The sequence below is a fragment of the Perognathus longimembris genome, chromosome 20 (genome assembly GCF_023159225.1).
Source record: "Perognathus longimembris pacificus isolate PPM17 chromosome 20, ASM2315922v1, whole genome shotgun sequence".
In the NCBI taxonomy this organism is placed as follows: Eukaryota; Metazoa; Chordata; class Mammalia; order Rodentia; family Heteromyidae; genus Perognathus; species Perognathus longimembris.
In genome coordinates, this window is record NC_063180.1 from 18,696,923 (window position 1) to 18,704,781 (window position 7,859).

The following is a 7,859-nucleotide window of genomic DNA, read 5'->3' on the forward strand; positions in this document are numbered from 1 at the left end:
CATATGAGAAGTCCATGGCTGCCTACAATGTCTCTGGATCAGGAAATCTTCTGGGATGGGTAGTAACTGTGGTTTCAAGTCCGTGATGCACCAAGTTGACGCTCTGAGCTCTGAGACTGGGGTGGGGTCTCTGGGGTTCATCCTGGGCCCTACAGAGTGGGCAGGGCAGAGCCTTGCTCCCCCCAAATACATAAAATGTGCCCATCTGCTTTCTCTGGGCCTAGGAGACAGGCTTTAGAAGAACACAGGCCTGTCGGAGCTGTTGATAGGCGGCTGGGGTTGGGGCTGGTGTGGAGACTGACTCATGTCTTCCATGAACACTTGCCTGTCTGCCTATAGCAGACTCCAAAAGAAGTATGGTGGCTTATTTGGCTCATCTATTGGGTGCTGAGGTGGGGTGGGGCCACATTCTCCCATTGGAAGCCAATCATTTGAGGCTAATTTCCACCCAGCCTGGGGGAACAGGGACAGGAGCCACCAGGGCTGTGTTTCCAGTGGTAGAGGGCCAGCCCTGAGTGAAAGAAAGCCATGCAAAAGTGCTGGTCCCTGAGTTCAAGTCTGTCATTCTGGTACTCAGGAGGCTAAGATCTGAGGATCCCAGTTGAAAGCCAACCTGAGCAGGAAAGTAACCATTGGACACTTATCTCCAATGAGCCACCAAAAACGTCAGAAGTTGGAGGTGTGGCTCAAGTGGCCAAGTAGTATATATGAGCAAAACATAAAAAATAAAATAAAAAAGCTAGGAGACAGAGTCCAACCTGAGTTTAATACCTATGACTGCCACAAAGAAAGAAGAAAGAAAAGGAAGAAATACCCAAGAATGAAAGCTAGTCCCAGATCAAGGCATGCGTGCGTGTGCACACACACACACACACACACACACACACACACACACACATACACAGATATGAATATCAGTCAACCAGGAGAGAATAAGTTTGAGAAGATCTATTATACATCATGGTGCTAATAATAATAACAACAAATTGGATATTCTTGAAAACTAAATGATTTTTCATCCTCTCACCTCAAAAAATCTGTGAGGTCATACACATATATATGCTAATTTGCTTGATTTAGCTACAGTGAATAATAAAAAAGTATTATTGTTGCCTATCATATTTTTTATTACTCAATTAAAACTCCAAATTAAAAGAAAAAATTATTTCTCTCTGGATTCTGTTTCCTTTGTCCCTGTCCATTAAACTTCTTTCTCATCTGGGCACTGGTGGCTCATGACTATACTCTTGGCCACTCAGGAGTGTGAGATCTGAGAATCACAGTTCAAAGCCAGTCCAGGCAGGGAAGTCCCTGAGACTAGCCAATAAACCACCAGTAAACCAGAAGTCGTGCTGTGGTTCAAAATGGTCGCGTGCTAGCCTTGAGCAAAAGAGTTCAGGGATAGATTGTAGGTCCTGAGTTCAAGCCCCATGACCAACAAAAAACAAAGTTCTTTCTCTTTTTTTTCCCTACTCTAGTACCAACCATTTCTGGGCAGGGAACATTCTGGTAGCTACATGTTTTATTTATCCAAACAATCAGTCAGAAGGAAAAAAAAACCTGACTTTCTTCTCTTCTTTGGCTTTCTCCATCGTGACATTTCACCAACTCCTCTAGCTCCAAATGCTCAAAAAGGAGCACCCCACCCAAACTCTCAGAAACACAAATATTTTCAATATTCTGGCCTCAATCTCTTAATCCCCAGGCTCACCTTTCTCTTCTTTGGCCTGGCCTGGGACTACCTGATCCACTGGATTTTGGTTAGGAGTACATTGGCTCTGAGGCTTGAACTCAAGGTCGGGGAGCTATCCTTGAGTTTTGGTGCTCAATGCTGATGCTCTACCACTTGAGCTACAGCTCCACTTCTGGCTTTATGGAGATAAGGATCTCAACACACTTTCTTGCCTAGGCCGGCTTTGAACTGTGATCCTCAGATCTCAGCCTCCTGAGTAGCTTGGATTTCAGGCATGAACCACTGATACTCAACCTTAAGAGACATCTTCATTTTTTTTGCAGCGCTGAGGACCATCCTCAGGGCTCTGCACTTGTCAGGCAAGGGCTCTTCCACGGAGTGAAACCTCCAACCCCTAAGATCTTTTCTAACATTCTGGAATCTTCACTTTCATGTTTACAAGGATTCCCCCCATCACCCCCAGAACGACATGGAAAAAAGTAACAGATATAAAAAAAAATAAAGCCAGGCATCAGTTTTATGTTATTCAGTAGACACTATGTGGAGAGTGAATGATGCGATTTGTGGGCAGGGATAGAAAGAGGAAACTGAGGGAAAGCAAAAAGGGGTGACATTATCCAAAACAACAAGTGTACTCATTGCCTGACTTATTTTTTTTTCAAATTTTTATTATCAAACTGGTGTACAGAGAGGTTACAGTTTCATACGTTAGGCACTGGATACATTTCTTGTACTGTTTGTTACCTTGTCCCTCATACCCCCCTCCCTCCTCCCACTTTCCCTTTCCCCCCCTGAGGTGTTCAGTTCACTTACACCAAACAGTTTTGCAAGTATTGCTTTTGTTGTTGTTTGTCTTTTTTTACCCTGTGTCTCTCAATTTTTGTATTCCCTTTCAATTTCCTACTTCTAATACCAGTATACACGGTTTCCAATATACTCAGATAAGATACAGAGATAGTGTAGGTACAACCACAGGAAGGTGATACAAGAACATCATCAATAATAGAAGCTACAGATACAGATGGGACGTTGAAAGTAGTTACAACTGTGATATAACAATCGTTTCCATAACATGGAGTTCATTTCACTTAGCATCATCTTATGTGTTCATAGGGTATAGCTATTGGGCTCTTGTGATGCTCTGCTATGACTTGCCTAAACCTGTACTAATTATTCCCAATAAGGGAGACCATAGAGTCCATGTGTCTTTGGGTCTGGCTCACTTCACTTAGTATAATTTTTTCCAAGTCCTTCCATTTCCTTCCAAATGGGGCAATGTCATTCTTTCTGATAGAGGCATAAAATTCCATTGTGTATATGTACCACATTTTCCTGATCCATTCGTCTACTGAGCGGCATCTGGGTTGGTTCCAGATTCTAGCTATGACAAATTGTGCTGCGATGAACATTGTTGTGCTGGTGGCATTACTGTGATTTTGTTTGTGGTCTTTTGGATAGATACCCAAAAGTGGGGCTGCTGGGTCATAGGGGAGTTCTATATTTAGCCTTCTGAGGAATCTCCATGCTGCTTTCCAGAGTGGCTGAACCAGTTTACATTCCCACCAACAATGAAGTAGGGTTCCCTTTTGGCCACATCCCCTCCAACAGCTGTTATTGTTAGTTTTTTTGATATATGACATTCTTACTGGGGTGAGATGGAATCTCAATGTTGTTTTGATTTGCATTTCTTTTATGGCCAATGATGTAGAGCACTTTTTCATATGTCTCTTGTCCATTCTTATTTCCTCATCAGAGAAGTCTCTTTGTAAGTCTTTAGCCCACTTGATGAGGGGGCTATTGGTTCTTTGCGGTTTTCTTTTGGAAGAAGGTAATTTTTTTAGTTCTGTATATATTTTAGAGATGAGGCCTTTGTCCATTAAATGGCCGGTAAAGATCTTCTCCCCGTATGTGTCATTGCCTGACTTATGACACCTGTACAACACCTTATACTTATTATCAACAAAATTAAATTAAAAAAATGAAGTCCCCTTCTCCCAACCCAGTGTCTGCCTACTTTTTCTTCCCTATGGTCATATGAATTTAGCAAAGTAATAAAGGTATTTTAGGTTCCCCCCTCCCTCTTAAATTTTTTTTTGCCAGTCCTGGGACTTGAACTCAGGGCCTGAGCACTGTCCCTGGCTTCTTTTTGCTCAAGGCTAGCACTCACCACTTGAGCCACAGCACCACTCCTTGGGCAGTGTCCAGATGGTGGAGACGGTGTAGGGCAAACTCTTGCCCAGTGGCCTTTCTTGTGATGCTTAATGCATGGTCCCAGTGGCATGCAGTGGGTGTTTCTTCTTTGAGGAGCCCTGAGGGCAACAGCCGGGATGGGTAATTTTTCCTATCATGGGCAGCCTGTTGGCTTTTTCCTTTTTCTCTTGGTTGTGGAAAACCTTAAAGCCCAAGCTCACCAAATCTTGTTGGGTGGTGGAGGGGCGGGGGGGTGTTGAGGCCATTATCAGCTTTTTAAATTGTGTTTATACATCAGGAGCTGACTGGGAGACAAAGTGGGTATTATGGGCCACTTTACCTTCCCCTGAGTCTGCATCTAGCTTAGTATACCGCTGGTGGTCAGTCAAGGGATTCGGCTGTGTTTTCAGTGGGTCTCTAGGTAACCTCCCTTAATTTACCCTAGTTGACCACACGGTGGGCTGCCTTCTGGAGGCCATGCACTAGGCAGGTTACCACCCCGTTTCTGTTAACCCTCTGGGAGCATGATTTTGGTACAAATGGGCTCTTCCGTGGGCACAGTCATTGCCCCTCTGGAGAATGTTTAGGCTGTGGGTTCCATCGGCCTAGGCCTGGGCTTGAAGCTGAACGCTCTTCTTTTCCTCAAAGGTAAGGACGGAGGGCGGGATCGCACAGAGGTCAGGCCAAGTGAGGTCATAGGCCCGAGAGAGGTATTTTAACTCTGTGGTATAATTATTAGGGTCTTGGGAAGATGATCCCTGTCCAGTTGGTTCTCAATCCAGGAAAGACTGGTCATTGAAAAGGGAGCGACCCACAAACAGTTCCCTCTATCCGTGCCCGCAGAGCACATAAGGCGACTTTGAGCTGCCGGTACAGGATGGGGTGGGAACTGGGGGAGGTGAGGAAAAGGGAGAAGCAATGGGAGGAGAAAATGCAGAAGGCTTTGAAGGTTTAGGGAGGAGGAGCAGAGTCCTCGATGTCCCTGAAGGGACCGGCCACTTCACGTTCAGGAACGTTTGGGCAGAGACAGGCTGCTCCTGTGCCAGGGGGAGAGGGAAAGTTGGGCAGGGCCGGAAGAGAGAAGGGCAAGCAGGAGAGCAAAATCTTCCAGCCATCTACCATTGCATTGGCAAAAACCAGCATAGATTCCTGGGAAGAGGGTCATCGTGAAAGGCTTAGACAAAATATCATTACAATCTAAATAATTTAGGTATCCAGAAGTCAGTGGAGCTAGGATACTTTGAGTCATTATTTATTTATTTATTTATTTTACATTCTCAAAGATTTATTTTCAACATTTCCCCTGTATATAGTCAATTTTTTGAAAATTATAATAGATCACTGAATAAAACCACAATATGCATTTAGCTATAAGTTTTTTTTGCATTTTTTCAAATTTTTATTATCAAACTGATGTACAGCGAGGTTACAGTTTCATACGTTAGGCATTGGATACATTTCTTGTACTGTTTGTTACCTCATCACTCATTCCCTCCTCCCCGCTTCCCCTTTCTCTCCCCCCCATGAGTTCTTCAGTTCATTTACACCAAACAGTTTTGCAAGTATTGCTTTTGTAGTTGTTTGTATTTTTTAGCCTATATACCACTGTTTACCAGTATACATGGTTTCCAATATACTCAGATAAGATACAGAGATAGTTTAAGTACAACCACAGGAAGGGGATACAAGAGGATCATCAATAATAGAAGGTACAGTTACACATAGCACACTCACAGTAGTTACAACAGTGATACAACAATGGTTTCCATAACATGGAGTTCATTTCACTCAGCATCATCTTATGTGTTCATAAGGCTATAGCTATTGGGCTCTTGTGATCCTCTGCTGTGAGTTGCCTAAACCTGTGCTAATTATTCCCTATAAGGGAGACCATAGAGTCCATGTTTCTTTGGGTCTGGCTCACTTCACTTAGTATAAGTTTTTCCAAGTCTTTCCATTTCCTTCCAAATGGGGCAATGTCATTCTTGCTGATAGAGGCATAAAATTCCATTGTGTATATGTACCACATTTTCCTGATCCATTTGTCTACTGAGCGGCATCTGGGTTGGTTCCAGATTCTAGCTATGACAAATTGTGCTGCGATGAACATTGATGTGCTGGTGGCTTTAGTGTAATTTTGTTTGTGGTCTTTTGGATAGATACCCAAAAGTGGGGCTGCTGGGTCATAGGGGAGCTCTATGTTTAGCCTTCTGAGGAATCTCCATACTGCTTTCCAGAGTGGCTGAACCAGTTTACATTCCCACCAACAATGAAGTAGGGTTCCCTTTTGGCCACATCCCCTCCAACAATTGTTATTATTGGTTTTCTTGATATAAGACATGCTTACTGGGGTGAGATGGAACTCAATGTTGTTTTGATTTGCATTTCTTTTATGGCTAGTGATGTAGAGCACTTTTTCATATGTCTCTTGGCCATTCTAATTTCCTCCTCAGAGAAGTCTCTTTTTAAGTCTTTAGCCCACTTGATGAGGGGGCTATTGGTTCTTTGAGGCTTTGTTTTGGAAGAATGTAATTTTTTTTTATTTCTGCGTATATTTTAGATATGAGGCCTTTGTCCGTTGTATGGCTGGTAAAGGTCTTTTCCCAATCTGTGGGCTCTCTGTTTATCTTGCAAGCTATGTCCTTTGCCCTGCAGAAGCTCTGCATTCTGATGCAGTCCCATTTGTCCAACCTTTCTTTAATTTGTAGCCTTTCTGGGTCATTGTTAAGGAAGTTCTGTCCTGTGCCAAGCAGCCCAAGTGTTTCTCCTACTCCTTCCTTTAGTGTTTTCAGGGTATCTGTTTTGATTTCGAGGTCTTTGATCCATTTGGAATGGATTTTGGTGCAGGGTGATATATAAGGATCTAGTTTTAGTTTGTTGCAAGGTGTTGAACCAGTTTTGCCAGTGTTAGGTTTGTAAAGTAGGTAGCCGGTAAAGGATAACACCACGCGGTATTCAGGCAGGAAAGAAAGTTTATTACCGAACTGCTGGCCTGTGGCCAAGATTATCCATGGCCAGAGAGAAGGGAGAGAGAGAGCGACCCCCACCCAGCCCTGCCTTATATCTAGGGCAGGGGCAAAGGGTGTGGCCAGGTGAATTAGGATGTGACCTCAGGGAAAGGGGAGGTAACTGCCTCCAGGTCTGCAGGTTACCCAGGTATCTGGCTGGAGACTTAATGAGGTGGGGGCATCTACATGGAGCCCTCAGGAAGAGGATCTAACATTCCAGCCTTTTAATAGTTATGAAAAAGGACGAAGACTCTCTCTGGCTGCTTCCTGCTGGCAAGGGGCATCGGCATTAGGGGTAAAAGGCAGAAATGTGGCCCCTCCTGGAGAAGGCGAGCAGCAGGGTCCTTTGGTGGTAGATGCTAGTCCTTGAATGAAGCCTGGAAGAAGTCTCATGAGGCAGGGGCTGGGCAAAAAAAATATTAAGGCAAAAGGAAGGGTTTAGGGCACAAAATTAAAAATTGGATGACTTGGACAGTTCTTATACTCAGGCATGGACATTAGATGGACAAGCTACTATCTCTTGATCCCCCGGCTCTGATTAATTTTGAAAGGGCAAGACAAAGTGACTCCATTTAGGATGTGACATAGTTCTTCTCTTACTCCTCTCCATGATCCTTGTTCCCTTAACTGGCTGAGTCCCAGTGGTCTAGGTGCTTGTTGCTGGGATGGCTTGCCCCTGTTGGCATTCACAGTATTTGAACTCAGGGCCTGGGCACTGTCCCTGAGCACTTCTGCTCGAGGATAACACTCTACCACTTGAGCCACAGCTCCACTTCCAGCATTTGGCTGGTAAGAGATCAGTCTCTTCAGCCATGCTTCCAGCCTGGCTCTTCGCTGGTTAGTTGGAAGATGGAGTTTGAGAGATTTTCTGCCCGGGCTGGCTTCGAACTGCAATCCAAGGCGTCTTTGCCACAAAAGCCCTTTTTTATTTCCAATGAAAACAACAATGCGACCAAGGGGACTAGAGC